The sequence below is a fragment of the Sceloporus undulatus genome, chromosome 3 (assembly GCF_019175285.1).
Source record: "Sceloporus undulatus isolate JIND9_A2432 ecotype Alabama chromosome 3, SceUnd_v1.1, whole genome shotgun sequence".
NCBI classification, from domain to species: Eukaryota; Metazoa; Chordata; class Lepidosauria; order Squamata; family Phrynosomatidae; genus Sceloporus; species Sceloporus undulatus.
In genome coordinates, this window is record NC_056524.1 from 109724547 (window position 1) to 109741636 (window position 17090).

A 17090-nucleotide genomic window follows, 5' to 3' on the forward strand; every position below is an offset into this window, starting at 1 on the left:
TTCTGTTTCCGCCCTGGCCTCATTCTAATGTAGGCCTACTGGGGCAGAGAATGGGGAGAGAGGCCAGCCAGCAGAGAAGAATCCGTTGAGGAGGACCGGAAGGCACCGAGCCGCCGCTGCCACCAGGCCCTGCAAAGCCACCAGACCACCAGGTAGGCAGGTGGAAGGAGGGGAGGAAGAGGAGGAGGAGGAGAGAAAGAAGGAAGAAGGGAAGGTTTGTTGCCTTTTCTTTCCTCTTCCTCCATCTTCTTCTCTCCATGGCTGTTTTTCCTCTCCTCCCCTTAAATGTGAACAACAAAGGGGAGTAAAAGTGGAGTAAATGGCCCTGGAGAGAATCAATTTAAAAATAATCCAGTTTTTACACGGATTATTTTTGTCAGACAGAATGGCCGCATAGTTTGCAAAATCATCAGTACATACGTGAAGAATAAAGGCTAGAGAGAAGAGCTCAAGGAACATTAAATCTCCAGTAATTTTTATTTACTTAATCTCTACTTACCCAGTCATCCACCCAGGGCTCTGCACACCAATGGCCTTGCCAAAATAGGCCCTAACTGCTGCATCAGAATGCACCTGAAGATCCACTTGCAGAAGTAGGGTGCTCCTTCAAAATAGCATCCCATTGTATTCCCAGATAAAATCCCTCTTTATCTCCAGATCCTCACTAATCTCCTTGGTGACTCTGATATGATGCTGAGAAACAGAAACTCTCCTGGTGGCAAGCAGTGAATATTCGGTTCATTATGTCATCCCTCTAAACAAAGCTAAGATGATCAGCAAGGGCTTGGAAGTCATACAGTGTAGCCTTGTTATTCATCATGGAATTTATTTGCTAAAGGAGGGTTCCAAGTTTCTCATTTAGGAGGTGTGGACTACCTAGCTCTATACCAAAACAAAGGTGAGTTTGGTGGAAGGGTCCTCTGTCTTCTCATTGGTGGGGGGAGGGGGAGGCTCTGAGTTCCTGAGTGAGGCCATGGAAAGTGGGCTGACCAGCAAATAAGAAATCATTGAGATAGAGTATTATAGTCAGGTTCCTGGACCTCTTGATAGCACACCACTCAAGGAATGCACTAAACTGCTCAATGGCTTAGCATGATATAGAACACCCCATAGGCATAGCCTTATCCTAAAAACACCATCAAAAAGTGGAAGCCCATGAGATCTAACTCCTCCATATGAACTGGAAGTAGGCAGAATGCAGATTAAATGTTGCATTTCACCAGTAGGGTGTCTGGATGTAGAGTCCGAGTCATAGTAACTGTCATGTCAAACAATTTAGCAGAACATAGGGCTGGGTCAATGGTATTATTAACAGCTTAACCCTTGGGAACAGAAAGGTTGTATATAACCCAGTACTTACCTGGAGTGTTCTTAGGGACCATTGATAGCCAAAGGTTGGGGAGGGGCAGTCTGACGTAAGAGCCTGATATCCTACTTCCATGCAGTTCCTTAGAGTTTCTGTCTTATGATGTTGTTTGGTGACAGTCTGAGACTTAGGTGCAAAACAATAGGAATGCTTATCCATATAGGGAATCCTCAAGCTGTCTATGAAACTATCCAGAATGTAGCCAGCACAGGAATGCTTAGAATAAAGTGCCAACCATGAAGCAAGAACAGCAAGTTAAATTGCTGTTGGGACATTTCCGTTCCTGCTGATCCCCATGGATAGTATTGTAGCTGGACCTGTTGTATCCCCCTGAATGCTTACCTTGCAAACAGGAAGTGCGAGGATGCTGACACCCATGTTACACTTGGTTGTACTTGCATGTCTGTCTCCTACATGTACTTGTGTTGAAATCCCATCAGATCGGGGAACCTTGGGAGCCCTTCTTTTTGCATGAAGCAGGCCTCACTTCACATGCATCCCTTTTGATTATGCAAAGGAGTTTAAAATGTATCAGAAGACATTCTTAAGTTTTCCTGTTGAACTTTTTGACAAAGAATGCCACTTTTTACCCCATGAGAGCAAATAAAGCCAGAAAAAAACAAAAAAGCTAGTCTTTGAAGCTATAGGAAATGTGGTTTTTTGGGGGGAAGCTTTTATGTTACAATATGACTCCTTCAGTACATTTTTGTGCAATTCAGTGCCTGATGATATCATAGTGTGTCTTCTGTTTCTGTTTGATCACAGCTTCAAGCCAAAATACCTTATTGGTCCACATGAAATATGATAGACCTTTTAAAATGTTTTACTTTCTTTCTTTCTTTTTTGCTTCAGTGAACTACAAGTCCATCCTGCTGCCAAATGGTGACTTTTGCCAAGAATCTTTGCCAATGTACACTTTGGTTACGGTAATAAATATGAATAACTTATAATACAGCTGCAAAAAGGATAAGAAACTATACCAGAACATGGGTCTCTTTAAGAAAGTAGGGATGTTCCAAAGAAAGAAGAAATTTTGTACTATTTGTGTGTGTCTTTCTTTGTGTGCCAGGCATCTTCAAATACACTCACAAGGTCACCTAAATTTATATTCTAATGTAGTGACCTGGATCAAGTATATATCTTTTATTAATGTACAAAATGAAGCAGTGTTGCAATCGGGAAATGCCTGAGCTCATTCTAATGTATTAACCTACAAAGTGTCTAGACAGCTTATGTTTTTTTTTTTGAGATGTTGCATAATGTCACTGATGAAAAGGTTCAGGACATCTGTGATGGCACATCTTCTTAACCATCTTCTCTTTACATTCTTACAATTTGTAAGCTCCCTTGGGCAGGGATATGCCATCTTCTGCCTCTATAAAAGTTCTAGGCACATTGTTTGTACATTAGCCATTTGACAGAAGCTGGTGTTTGTTCCTCACTCTTGAATTATACTCTTGGATGTGCAGTTTCTTGAATTTCAGAAGATGTAGCCCTCCAAAAGTAATAATACCAAGACCAGCTGACACTATGAACAGGAAAAGGTTTTCCTGGATTGTGGTATTTTGAACTTCAAAACAGAAACTTTTCTCACCTCCATCCAAGAATAGAAGGACAGAAGGAAAGAAGGAAGGAAAAGGAAAGAACTCTGCACATATAAAACATCTGCAGAAGAAATATGTTAACTGGAGAAAGTGTTAATTGGGCAATGGTTATGATTTCATGTGATTTCAAGTGAAATCCATATTGAACTTCTTGAGTCATAAATCCATATACAGCAGCAGAGGGGAATCTTTTTCTGTTGAGTGATATATACATTAATAATGAGATAGTCTGTTGGGTGTCATATGCCACCATCAGCTAAACCTGAAGCCAGAGGTGAGTGGAGCCATCTCCTCTAACTTTCTCCTTCTGCTATTCCTTTTGCTATCCCTCCCTTCTCTCTTCCCATTTTTGTTCTCTCCCTGACAATTCTCCACTTCCCTCCACTTGCTCTGACTGTATTTACACTACAATGCTGTAGGAGTTTGTTTCTATTTCATGGCATCCTGGGATTTGTAGTTTTGGGTCATATTTAGAATTCCTAAGGAGAGCCAGTATGGAGTTATAATTTGAATGCCAGGCTAGGACTCTGTGAGACCAAGGTTTGAACCCCAACTCAGCCACACAAAACCATTGGGAGACCTTGGGCAAGTCACACTCGTTCAGCATAAGAGAAAGGCAATGACAAACTCTCTCTGGAAAAATATTGCCAAGAAAACTCCATAATAGGTTTCCTTTAGTTGGAAACAACTTGAAAGAACACAACGTTTAGGATTTTCTGTCAGAGAGCTCTAGTGCTGTATTTCAGAGGAGTACACTAGAGCTTTCCAGTAGAGAACCCTAACTCCCAAGTTGCAGATCCTTAGCTTGCAAAGAATGCAGCCATGACAACTAAGTTGGGATCAGAGTGCATTAATTGTATCATATCATTACATTCTTCATGCCTTATTGCATGAGAAAAGAAAGCCAAAAACAGTGCAGGAAAGTAGTACCTTTCTCTGTGCATCTCTACATGACATTGTAGCAATTCCATTTTCTTCCTGAGGGAACGTAGTTGTAAAAGCGTCTCTTTTATCACACTGGAAAAATTGATTCAACAAAATGAATGCTTTTATGATTGTCTCTCTTGAAAAGAGAATGCAAGTGCTATGTCAGCATGCAGAGAAACATAGAGAAAGGTGTTAGTCCCCCACACTATTTCAGCTTTCTTTTCTTATGCAATAAGGTCTTCCTTCACTTAGCCTTCCTTCACTTTCCATCCTTTGCTGAACATGCTGTTAGAGAAGAGATAGAAATATAGAGGGCTTTTCTATGAACCTTTTATTTTCTTTTGGGATCCTACTATTTTTGTAAAAGTAGATGAGGTTCACATGTGACTCGTGGGTTGTCAGGAAAAAGCCACATGGGATATATAGTCACAAGAAATATAATATGTATATGAATGTGTTTGAAAGTAACATGACACAGCAAAAGCAAGTGAAATGTCACATAGGTGTTGCATATAATGTAATTAGAAGGTCCTAAAAGCCAAGGACACATGTGGCAAGGACAAAGTGAAAAGGTGCAAATGGATATCACCTGAAAGTCATTGAGTGGACAGCAATGTATGATGCAATGTGAGGTCTAGATTGAGCCAAGTATGGTATGTCAATCATAATGTATGTACACGCCCAGGAAGTGGCAACTGTATAATGAATAGAGAGACAAATGTCTATATAAGCAACAAAGTATGGCAATACTTTTGTGGGTATTGAGGAGTATAGTAGTGTGGATTTTGTGAGCAGTGAATTTGTTTTGTGCATAGTGTATATATTAGAATAAAAGTAGATCTTTTTATAGAAGACTACTGTGTTGACTGGTGTCTTGAAAGCTGAACAAGAACCAGCAGACTCCAGAGAAGATTGGAAGACATCTTCAGCCAAAACTCAGAGCTACTGGTCAAACTGGTTGTTCTTCCGCTGACCAGGGGGGTGAGAGTGAAAGCCAGGAGAAGAGCTGCAACTCCCATCATCCCTAACATGGGTTGCAGTTTGGCTTCTCTGAAGTAAATATGCCTGGCATAAGGCAGTAATAGGAGCCCTAATCAGGCATTATAAACACACAAACTAGCTATTATATTCATGGGTAGCTATGTTGGCTATATAGCAAAGTACAACATCCAAAATGCACAAAACAATTATACAACCCCAAGATGGATGAATAGGGATGTTGGCTGGAAACATGGCAAGAGTGGGGAGGAGATATGGTCTTGCACGGCTTAGTGCAATGGGACCACCTTTGTCTCTAATACAAGAAGATATGCAGAAAGCCTGGGAGAAAGATGAAGTTATCAGTAAACCCATTTAATGTTTATTTAGTATTACCTAGATCCTCTATATTTCTTGATGTCTACGTGCCTTTCCCATGGAAAATTTCCTAGTGTTGCAAAGGTCATTGTGACTTTTTATAACATGCCTGGCCCTAGATATGAAAATATGAAACCCCATACAGTGCAGGGGGTGTAAGGGATACTAACAGCATGATTTGTGTTTAAAAGTAGAAAGTAGATGAAATACTTTCCACCACCATGTGTAGTTAAGGAAAGCCATTTGTTACATTACTGTCAAGCAACAAGTAATGTAACAAGTGAATGTTGTTCATTGCAAACACAAAATCACAACTTTGCTAGTTACTGGGTTAATTTTTAAAAAGGAACATTTAAGTAACAATTTTGCTTGTGACACACTATTTATGTCAATAGATATCAATTTGCCTCATTGCTTGCAGTGACTACACTGTGGTTCTGAAGGCAAGCTGGTTATATGAAGGTAAGGCAATTGTCATAACCTCTAACATTTCACAGATAAAAGCTGGGGCCCAGGATCCCCTGTGGATAACAAAATCCATGGATGCTCAAGTCCCATTAAATATAGTGGCATAGCAAAATAGAAAAATCAAGGTTTGCTGTTTGGAATTTATACTTTTTTGGGAATATTTTCAAGCCATGGATGCTTGAATCCATGAATAAAAAATCAGTGGATAAGGAGGGCTGGCATGGTCAAAATTGCAACAGTTACTGTATTAATGCCAGTTATTTCTGGAAGGTGGTTTGATTGTTCGACTGTAATTCTGGAGACCAGGATTTGATTCCCTGCTCAGCCATGAAACTCACAGGGTGACCTTGGGCAAGTCACATGCTCTCAGCCTCCGGGGAAGGCAATTATAAATCTCTTCTGAACAAATCTTCCCATAATACATTTGCCTTAGAGTTGCCATTCAAACAATTTGAAGGTCCACAACAACAACAACAACAACAAGAACAAATGCAAATAAATTCCAAAATATACCATGATCTGGCACACCCCTGTATTTCCAACATTTCACAGGTGAAAACAGGCACATGTGCCCAAGAACACAAAAGTTACTTATGAAGAAGAAGCCACAAGCTAGGAGAGGCTGCAGCAGCTTATTTTTGCCTGAGCCTACTGGGAAGAGCAAAATTTTATCTCCCCCTCCCTTCTCTCCTCTCCGCCAGTGGGATACAAACTACTTTTGCACTTTGAACTCAGTTTATAGCAATGGAAGTAAGCCAGAGACATTAATCTCCAAATTCTTAACTTTTGACATATCAGTCATTTTACTGCCTGAGTGCAACACATAACTAACGAGGACTGTTTGAAAACACCACCATTCTACCACCCTGTGTTTGGCAAGTATTCTTTCAATGTTTGTTTAAGAACAAAGGATGAAGAATGTCATGCCTTCCATGTAAAGGCAAAGTTGATCTTCTTTTTGCATTGATTCAATATTTAAAGGAGAAACTATTTTAATTTACTGAGAGTTGAAACAGTGAGACTTCATGTGGCCTTGCATTTGTTTATGAAATGCATGCATATCGTAAGTGTTAACTTTATCTGCTTTGTGGTTAAAGCAGCAAAAAATTAAAGCAGTCTTTACAAAAGTTTTTCAAATCACTGAGACATGACAGAGGTTTGGGCTTTCAGAGGAATTTCTCAGCTGCTGCCAACCTTGAAAAGAAGATTGACTCAGAAGAAAAGAAGGTTGACTCAGAAAAAACATTAGGTGGCACAGTAAACATCAGTACTGGTTTTTTGTTTTTTAATCCAAAGTTTCACCTAGAACTCTGAATACACGAATCACCCCTTTTAATGGCTTCCTTATTTTCATAACTACAAAGTGTAAAATGCAACAATTATTGTTTCTTTTTAAAGTATTGTTCCACTCCCCTGAACAGGAGTGCTAGCCTGCCTTCTATTTTAAAAGGGGGAAATCCAAACGTGTAAGACTTACTAGGAAGTTTGCTATTTTGTGGAATTACAATAAGGTGAGAGGGGTTTAGACTTTCTGTATGTTTTTGGATTGTCCCATTTGATGATCACATACTCCGTGTACAACACCCCCCCAAAAAAAATTGGATTGGCAGTTGAATATTTCTTTAAAATTGGAAATTTTCTATGGCATCTCGCAAGAACAGCTGAACTTTGAGAGCCATTCAGCACTCCTCAGCTTCTGTTCACTGAGCTCTATCCATTCTGTGCTCAACATCTGCTATCTGAGCTGGTCACCAGATTCTACCTAATGATGGGGTTGTATCCTAGCCACCTCTATAATGCTACCTATTATTTTTTCCTATGATTACATTTAGCTACCACAAAGCCAGTTGCCAAGCCATGAGATGAAATACTGAAGTGTTCAAATGAGGCCATGCTTTCCAATTCATCTTACGCTTCTTTGTTCTCCCCTCCCCACCTCAAACGGTGGCCTCCACAAATATGGCCCAAGCCCCCCCCCCCACTCTGAACAATGTACAAATTATGAACAGGTAGTACTATATTGTTTAAAATGACCCATTAAAAGCAAGGATGTGGAAGTATGTTGGTGTTGGCCAAATAAATGTGGAATGTTTCTCTGTAGTGAACAGCAGGCAACTGGGGAAAATCCATTCAAATTGCATTTGTGAAGTCAGAACAACAACAACAAAAAAGGGGTGAGGATGAAGGTCTATCTCATCTAGAGCACATCACACACACAGCCATGCCCAACCAGATACCTCAGAGAAAGTCACAACCAAGTGATGAAGGCAATAACCCTGTACCATCCTTGCTATTTCTCACCACGTGATGTCTCTGCACTTGGAGGCTGTATATGGCTACTGTGACTAGCAGACATAGGCACAGGACAGACTGTCCAAAAAGGATGGTCTCCTGGTGCCTAGCTTTGGTCTGCAGGGAAGCTGCAGCCTCCAGACCACAGGACTTCCCCGCGGACCAAAAAGAACCCGCGAAAATTCTTGCGATGCCATTAAGATGTGGTGCTGCGACGTGCAGATGCTATGTATCCAGCACATCATAACGGTGGAGACCATGTGTACAGGGCACCGCCATTTTGATGCCCTCATCACATGCAAGGGGCGAGGGGCATCTAGAAGCGCTGCCCCTCGGATGTGACAAGGGCGTCCTTTCCCGTCCGTCTGGACCGGGCCATAGATACTAAGAGATTTTCCTCCATTAATTCATCCAATCCCACTTTCAAGATATCCAGGTCAATGGCCTTCAGTATTTCTTTATGATGAATTATTAATTATTAAACATTCATATATCTGGTACTTCTTGGATCTCTGTCTGAGGCCTTTCTGCTGTGTTGTGCTCCTCCCTCTAACTTCATGTATAAAGTAGAAACAAGAGTTGAAAAATTTGGTGCTCTTTGAGTAGAAACTATTTCTGGTTTTAGCACCTGGAAACTGGAGAGGTAATGAAAGAGTCTTACTTGGGGAGCCAGGAAATCAAACCTATGGCAAGAAGATCAAACTGTTTGTTGAAGCACAGAATACTTCCTTTTGAAGCTGTAGAAATCAATGCAGGTCATGTCTTTCTTTCACTGCTACATGATAATAGATGTTTTCATTTCCATCTAACTAGTTAGGTTTCCTACATATATTGCTATGACTGGCAGCTCTGCAGACATTTCTTAGTCTCTGTGTGAATCCGTTAGAGAATGAATACACACACACATACACGTTATAGGCTCAAATAGAAATGTGTTTGAATTTTCACACTCATCTTGCAGTTAAAAACGCAAGTGAGATTCCATACAGATCGTTGGTTAGTGCAGTTGAAAAGTAAAGTTCTTTCTTGCTATGATGCACACCTTATTAAACGTTGCCCAAATAGCTCATTTTAATTAGCTTGATGTTGATTTACACTGGGATTTGAATTGTGTAGCCCTTGGGGGGCAGTGAAGATCTTGAGGTCCCTACTGATCTCCAGGCCCAATCTTCATTTTTTAGCCAACCATAAAAAAAAATGGTGCCCCAAATTCATTTCAATAGATTTATTGCACTTTTTTTTTTTTGAGCAGGAGGAGTCCCCTAAAAATCAAGAAATGGTCCAGAAGGCAATCAGAAATGACATAACATCACTTCCAGATGCAAAAAATGGTGTACACACTGACATGTTGCAGCCCTCTGGAATTCCAAAGGAGTTGAAAATTGGCTGCCTTGGCCCCTCTGGGGTCCAGTTTGAGCCCACCCCTAGTTTATAGAGAGCATTCTACTTTTCTGTCTTGTACTTTGAAGTGAATTTTCTTTGGGGAAATGAATTATAGAACAGGGTGAAGCAACCCACTTCTGCTGCTAAGTTTCTGTTTAGCCATAGAGAACAGCAAGTCTTCCATTGCATAACTATAGCGATCCCTCCTCATTCACTGGGGTTAGGAGCATAAAACCCCTGTGAATGTGGAAAAACTGCAAATAAAAGAAACACTATTCTTTTTACCTAAGAGAATACCTGTCTATGAATCCCCAGGTCCTCTAGTGCAACTCTATGGTCAACTTCTGCCAGAGGTTGATCATAAAATCATGCTGGAGGACCTACAAATACTAGAGAAATGTTTTCTCTATCACAACTAGGTTCTCCAGTACAACTTTATTGTCAACTTCTGGCAGAGTTGTGCTAGAGGACATAGAGATCCCTAGAAAGAACATATTAACCAAAACGGCAAATAATCAAACAGGCAAAAGTCAAAGCTGCAAATGTGGAGTGCCATCTGTATATTCCTCTATTGCCATGAGTTGGGATGGCAATTGCCAAATCTTCCCCAGCTCTGCAGTCAGTCATAGATATCTTGGGCCAGCTCTGCAGTGAGTCATTGCTGTGTATTTTCCCTTAGTCACTTGCAACTCATCCATCTCTCTCATTGCGCTTTCTTTTGTAGATCATAAACTTTTGTAAGATATTTGTCTCATTAATCTTGAAAAATGCCACGTGTGTCAGGAGTGCAGTTTAATTTGACCACAGTGACATACTACTGTTTTAGCAAGTGAAATGTTCTGTTTATTTCCTAAAATATATGCCTTCCTGGAGGAAGAAATTAAAACGTGAATTTTGTCTAAGGGCATTGCTAGCCAAATAAAATAAAATAAAGTGATATAGTAAAAGCTATGTAAACACAGACCATTCAGACTCCAGTCAGTATTATTAATTATTAATACCAGCAATAATTTTAGTATCATGTTTTGTGAAAATCTAATTAGATCTGCAGTTTCTACCATCTCTACCTTTCTTAAATGGCTGTAGCTTAATTTCAATTTCTCTTAAAAAGCTACTGGATACATTATTTGTAGATATCATTAGAGTTGTTGCCCAATTAAAGAAATGCACATTTAATTTTATGATTGTCAAGGGACGATTTATATTTGCACTCCTTTAATACATATCAAATAATGGCCTAAAGCTGGTACCAAATAGAGGAAACCTGAATTAATGGGTTTTGCAATTGTTTGGAGTTGATCCAATTATTTTGATGGTTAACCCCCCGCCCCCAAAAAAACCAACCTCACATTAGGCTGATTATGCCTGGATGACTTGAGGCCTGAACAGATGGGTGAAAAAAGTCCACTTCTGGGCATCATTGGAGGACAGTGTTTACACACCACACCTTCTAATGATACCCTGTAGCCAGCATGAAGCTGCCCAGCTGCCCAGATGTGGGTGGTTTTTCAAGGTGCTCTGGCAGTGCAGTGTTTCTATGCCACATGCCACTGGAGCAGCTTGAAGCCAGCTTCAGGCTGCAGCAGAGCTGCAAAAGCTAGGTTTTTTCCGGTCCAAAAAGGAATGGATCTTTTCTCCTCCTTTTTGGGCCAGCTTCAAGGTGGATTGGGGCCATGGCATGTGGTTGCCACAGCCCCAATCCACCTTTGGAAGGGGTGGCTTGAAGCCGCCCCTTTCTGCCCTTCTGTTTCATCCCTTGCTACACTTTTCACACACTGGGAGTGTATTATATTGGCCATAGTTTTTCTTCACAATCTATAATAAAAATGCTTCTATCTGTTAGTTTGCTACAGATGGATTTTCACCAAATTTGGAAGGTAAGTTTCAAGTGGGCTGACTTTAAAAATACAAGGTATGTGGTGTAAATAAAATACAGTTGGAGTAGTAGAAGGCACCCTATCTATTTCCCCCTCCCCATACATTTAGAATAGTATTGCACATCATTTGAAAGGTTCTGATGACTTGAGATTTTGCCATAACTATGCAAAATATGTTCTGTCTCTTTGTTACTACATCACACATAGGCTGTATCTGAACTGTAGAAGTAATGAAGTTTGACACCACTTTAAATGCCATTGCTCAATGCTATAGAACTCTGGAATTTGTAGCTTGTTGCGGCACCAGAGCTCTCTATATAGAGAAGGCTAAATATCTCACAAAACTACAAAGTCCAGAATTCTATAGCATTGAGTCATGGCAGTTAAAGTGGTATCAAACTGCATTATTTCTGAAGTGGAGATGCAGTCATAAAGAGCTAGATGGATGTACACCACTTTTGAAGGGAATAATTGAGATGGTCTGAATTCATGGAGTACATGAAATTCGCTTTGAGAGATCCTGGGGATACCTTAATTGTTTTTACATTTCTACAGAGCATTGTCTTTGGTGGCCAACCAGGAGAAGCCTGCCATCTCAAGGGCAACTGAAACTGATGTCCAGTGTGAGCAATGTTTGTACACCCAATGAGAGAGGTAATCATCCTTCAGAAAAGTTGAAAATAACAATAATTAATGACTGTTAAGGTTTCCTCAGAGCAACATTACCACAACTAGCAGTTCATTAAATAAGATTACAATAGTAAATAATTCTTTACCTACTGTCCAGGAGATCCAGAATCTGCTGTATTTCTTGCAAGTGAATATCTGAAGCAAGCCAAATAGATCCTTAGTGACCAGCTAGGTATTCCCAGAATAAATGTCAAATCTTTGAAGGATGATCTGTTCTTTAGCCAAGCAGTTATTTTAGTCCTTCTTTTGTTGACAACTCTGTGATTACAGTTAGTAACAAGGAAGAAAGTTCCTCAGTGTCCCCAAACTCTTTCCTTTCTAAGGATGGTTTAGTTACAAAATGTAGTGTGGGCCTTCCTCAGGCAGATGCCTTTGTAAGAAGTGACTGAGATTTGAAACATCCAAGGCTGCATCCACACTGCAGAAATAATCCAGTATGACACCACTTTAAATGCCATGGCTCAGTGCTATGGAATTCTGTGAATTGTAGTTTTGTGAGATATTAAGCCTTCTCTGTTGGAGAGTTCTAGTGCCACAACAAACTATAGATCCCAGAATTCCATAGGATTGAGCCATGGCAGGTAAAATAGTGTCAGACTGGATTATTTTTCCAGTAAAGATGCAGCCGAAAGTTGATTTCATTTTGAGGCAGTTTTCTATTTCTTAATCCAGTTCTCCTGGCCGACTCTTTTTAGGGTAATGGAATCTGGAGTACATGTATTTTGCTACTGCTTCCTCTGGGCTGAGGATGAGGAATGCGCACCCCTTTAGATGTTGTTGGATTGTAACTTCCTTAACTGAAGCCAACATAGCCAATGATGGGGGAGGATGAATATTGCAGTTCAACAGCATCTGCAGGTCAAAACACTCCCCAGTCTCTGCTATCAGCGGCTGCTACTCAGACTGTTTCTTCCATAAGCATCTTTGGGGCATTGCTTTTCATTTAATAACTTGAGGTGAAAATTACCAATTGCAAAGGTACCCTAGTTATTTGAGGGAAACATTTCCCAGTCTAATGATCAATAAACCCATATGTCATACCCCTAAATATTACACCTTGATTTTTGGAAGTGGTTAACTGAATTATATGAATGGATATTCATACGAGATACAACATGTGCCATCTTGGAATGATTAACCATATTCATTATTATATTAAACATGTTTAATGCCCGTGTGATGCTACTATAAATCTAGTTGCATTCTTGAGACTAACTATGCAAAGGAAGTTGTAGCATAATTCTTTGAAGACTTGGGGCATGACCACATGTGCCTCATTCTTGCTGCACTGACACTTGTTAATTGAATTATACCTGTTTGAGTAGCCATTATCATACAACTTTGCAATTGCATGCCTGTGGTTACTGCTGTCATCACTGTCTGGTTCTGACTTAACCCTGTCTCCCTGCCCTATGGCATGTGACTGCACAATATTGCAACTGTAGCAGGCCAACATTTTGTACACGAGGACTAATGGGACTGCCACACAATTAAGAGCTATTGATGGGGGCCGTAACTGCTCTTCAGGGACACAGAAGCTATGGGTCAGAGGCATCATGTTGTGATACATATAGCCAGCTTTTTTCCAGCTTTAATTGTGGTTTACAAGCTATGTGTAGTAATCTCCTTGGTCTACTTTCTCAGATGTATGGCGTGAGCTGGAACCCAGGAAGGACCTTTGCTTCTGTTGTGAAAGACTAACATGCTTTCTACTCTGGAAGACAATGCTTTGGAAAAGTGAGGGAGGTTCATATATTTGGAAAGATTAATAAAACGAGTGTAAAATTTATTCAGGTAACATTTAAAATGCCACTAATAAATTTTCAGTCTCTTTCAGTTCCACCACTATTTCATGAACACATTGGAAAGGGTCTTCTTGGTGGCTGCTCCCAGGCTGTGTAACTGGCTCACATAGGAGGCTAGATTGGCCCTATCTCTATTCTACTTCTACTGATTTAAACTGCATCTACACTGCAAAAATAATCCAGTTGACATCACTTTAACTGTCATGGCTCAATGCTATAGAATTTGGGAAATTGTAGTTATGTGAAATATTTAGCCTGTCAGAGAGCTCTGGTGTCACAACAAACTACAAATCCCAGGATTCCATAGCATTGTGACATGGCAGTTAAAGTGGAGTCAAACTGAATTATTTCTGCAGTGTGGATGCAGCATTAGACAGACTATTAGTTGGTTACTAAAGAGGTATTTTTTAAATAGAAGTTGCTGTAGTTTTACTCTTATAGTTATAATTTAAACATATTTAGATTGTTTTCAGTTAGTGCTATTTTTAATATGATAGTTAATTTTTTTACTGTTGTTCTTGCAATGTGTATTGCAATGTTGTAATGAAACTCTGGGCAGTTTAGGTATATCAGAATATACACTGGAATACACAAATATTAATTGGAGAGATGCATTCAAATGTACATTGCAAAACTTATTTAAATGAATATTTTGAGTTGATATTTAAAGATTAATGAAAAAATGGGAAGGAAATCTAATAGAAATATAGAAGAGTGACATGGATTGGAAGTCTGTGCACAACTAAGAAACAGCCAAGGAAAATGGACACAGATGCCTGGCAGGAAACCTTATAAGAAATGATGGGCTCACATAAAGAAAGGACAGTAAATGTTTTGTGGGTATTTAGTTACAGTCGGCCGTTCTTATACACAGATTATTTATACACAGAATCAAGCTTACACGATTTGAAAATGTTCAAAAAAAGAATAAATTTCAAATATCAAACCTTGATTTTCCGTTTTTTATAAGGTACACTATTTTGCTATGTCATTATATTTAATGGGACTTGAGCATACATGGATTTTGTTATACATGGGGGATCTTGGAACCAAACCCCAGCATATAACAAGGGTCCACTGTATAAATAAAGTAACAGATAACAGGGAGAGGAAGGGAGGGAGTCTGTATCCCTCTGAATAGTCTGGTCTTTTAAGCATCAGGTAGGTACTGTTTCAAGATGTCTACAGAAGTTACTAATGGCCATACTTGACATAATTACTGAGATGCAATGAAAACTTGAGGCTAATGTATGAGTTTCCACTGGTAAGCATTCCAAAGCTACTGAATCTTCATGTCTCAACATGACATCCACTATATTGCCTTTTTGATTAATTAGAAACAATTTTGGTCACCTTTTCTCCCCTTTCTTTCTCCCCCTCCCATCAAATTCATTTTTAAGTTTTATGAGATGTCACATGTCCTCCGGCAGTACAAAAAACACCTCTGAGGAGAAGGTTTGGGGCTATGATTGACAAAACGTGGCTGAGCCTGCACCTCCCTGACAGGCCGTAAATTCTGACTGCATTAAAATATACAGGTGTTTTCAGAGAGAGATTCTGCTACATAATTTGTGAACAGCAGCCTATATATCAACTGTGTCTGAACATAAATGCCTTTGGCAGTAGAAGCAGGGGCATCCTTCTTTGTGAGAAGTGTGATTTCTTGTCAGAGCTGGGGGAAGCAGGGCCAAGCATTTTGACAATGAATTCCACCCAGTGAAAATGGGGATTATGGGTTAGGCTTCCGAAAAGTGCAGCCATCACTCAGAATTTGACAGGCCCTTCCAATCAAGGCTCCACTTCTTGGTGACAGGCATACAGACTTTGCAGAAAATGATGGGACAGGTTTTGGATTAACCCTTTCATTTACATCTAAAGCCTAGGTCTGGGAGCCACTGTAGTCAAAATCTCTTCCTTTTTAAATTGAAAAGTAAAGGAATGTACAGGTTTTAAATGCATTTAACTGGGTGTCCTTTAAATGGCTTTTTTTTGCTTTTCCCTTTTAATGTACATTTTTAATATTACTGATATATATTTTAATAATATTGGTAGTTTAATTACATTTTAATGCTCACTTATTCAAATTTTTAAGCTACTTCAAGCCCCTGCTCTAGGGAAGGGTGGGTATAAATACAGAGAATGATAACAATGTTGGCAATAATAACAACAATTACATGATAATAGTATCATTCTTTCTTTAGGAAATCAACAGCATTTGAACATTTATGCTGCCACTTCTGAAACATGGCAGAAAGGAACTTTTGTGTTTTTAGTTTATCCCTGGTCCTTGTCCATTCTTCCGACTGGTGACAATTAGGTGACCCAAGAAAACCTGTTCCCTGAAGCAAAGGGCAAGTTGCTACTCACCTCTTTGTGCAAACAGATGACTGGAGCCGCTGCTGAATCATCCTTCAGCAATGGTGTCAAAACATCATCCTGAACTGCTCCCAAAAGCAACAGGCTAGCTTGTGGGATAGAAGGCAAGTTTCATGGCACATATAGGTCTGACTTCTAACTTAAGGGCAAAACAGATGGGCAGGAAGGAGCAGCCAGAAGCTGCTTCTGCCCCAATTGCCCTGGAACCACAGTAATCACATGCCACAGTCCTGAGGGTGCCTTTTGCTGTGGTGCCAAATGGGCTACAGAAAGAAGCAGGAAATATCCACTTCTCTTTGGGCCACATAAGGCAGCCCTGCCACAGTCCTGGTGTGGCTTCAGTGCTGTTTGGGAGGCATGCATAGTCTAATTGCCACTCTCCAGACCATGTGGAAGATACCTTAATTTGTCCATCTGTTTCTGGCCATACACCCCACATGCTGAATATGGGGTTTCATATTTTCATATTTTGATATCTTGTGTGAGACATGTTTTAAAGAGATCACAATGACCCTTGGATCACTAGGAAGTTTCACATGGAAAAGGCATGCTGGCTTGAAGACATATGGGAGACCTAGATAGTACTAGGAGCCCTGTTGCACAGTGATTAAATGCCTTTACTGCAGCCACTCACTCAAAACCATAAGGTTGCAAGTTCAATACCAGGAAAAGGGCTCAAGCTTGACTCAGGCTTACATCCTTCTGAGGTCGCTAAAATGAATACCCAAATTGTGGGGGCAATTAGCCTACATTTGTAAACCCCTTAGACACTGTTAGTTCAGTATGAAGCAGTATATGAATAAAGCTGTTTACTACAATAAAAGCTAAATGGGATCTCTCCATATCCTCTTACAGTGGAAACTAAGCAGTCCCATTGCAAAGCGGTTAAAGACCATACCCCCATCTCACCCCAGGCTGTCCCCCTGTTCACCTTTGTGTCAAATTC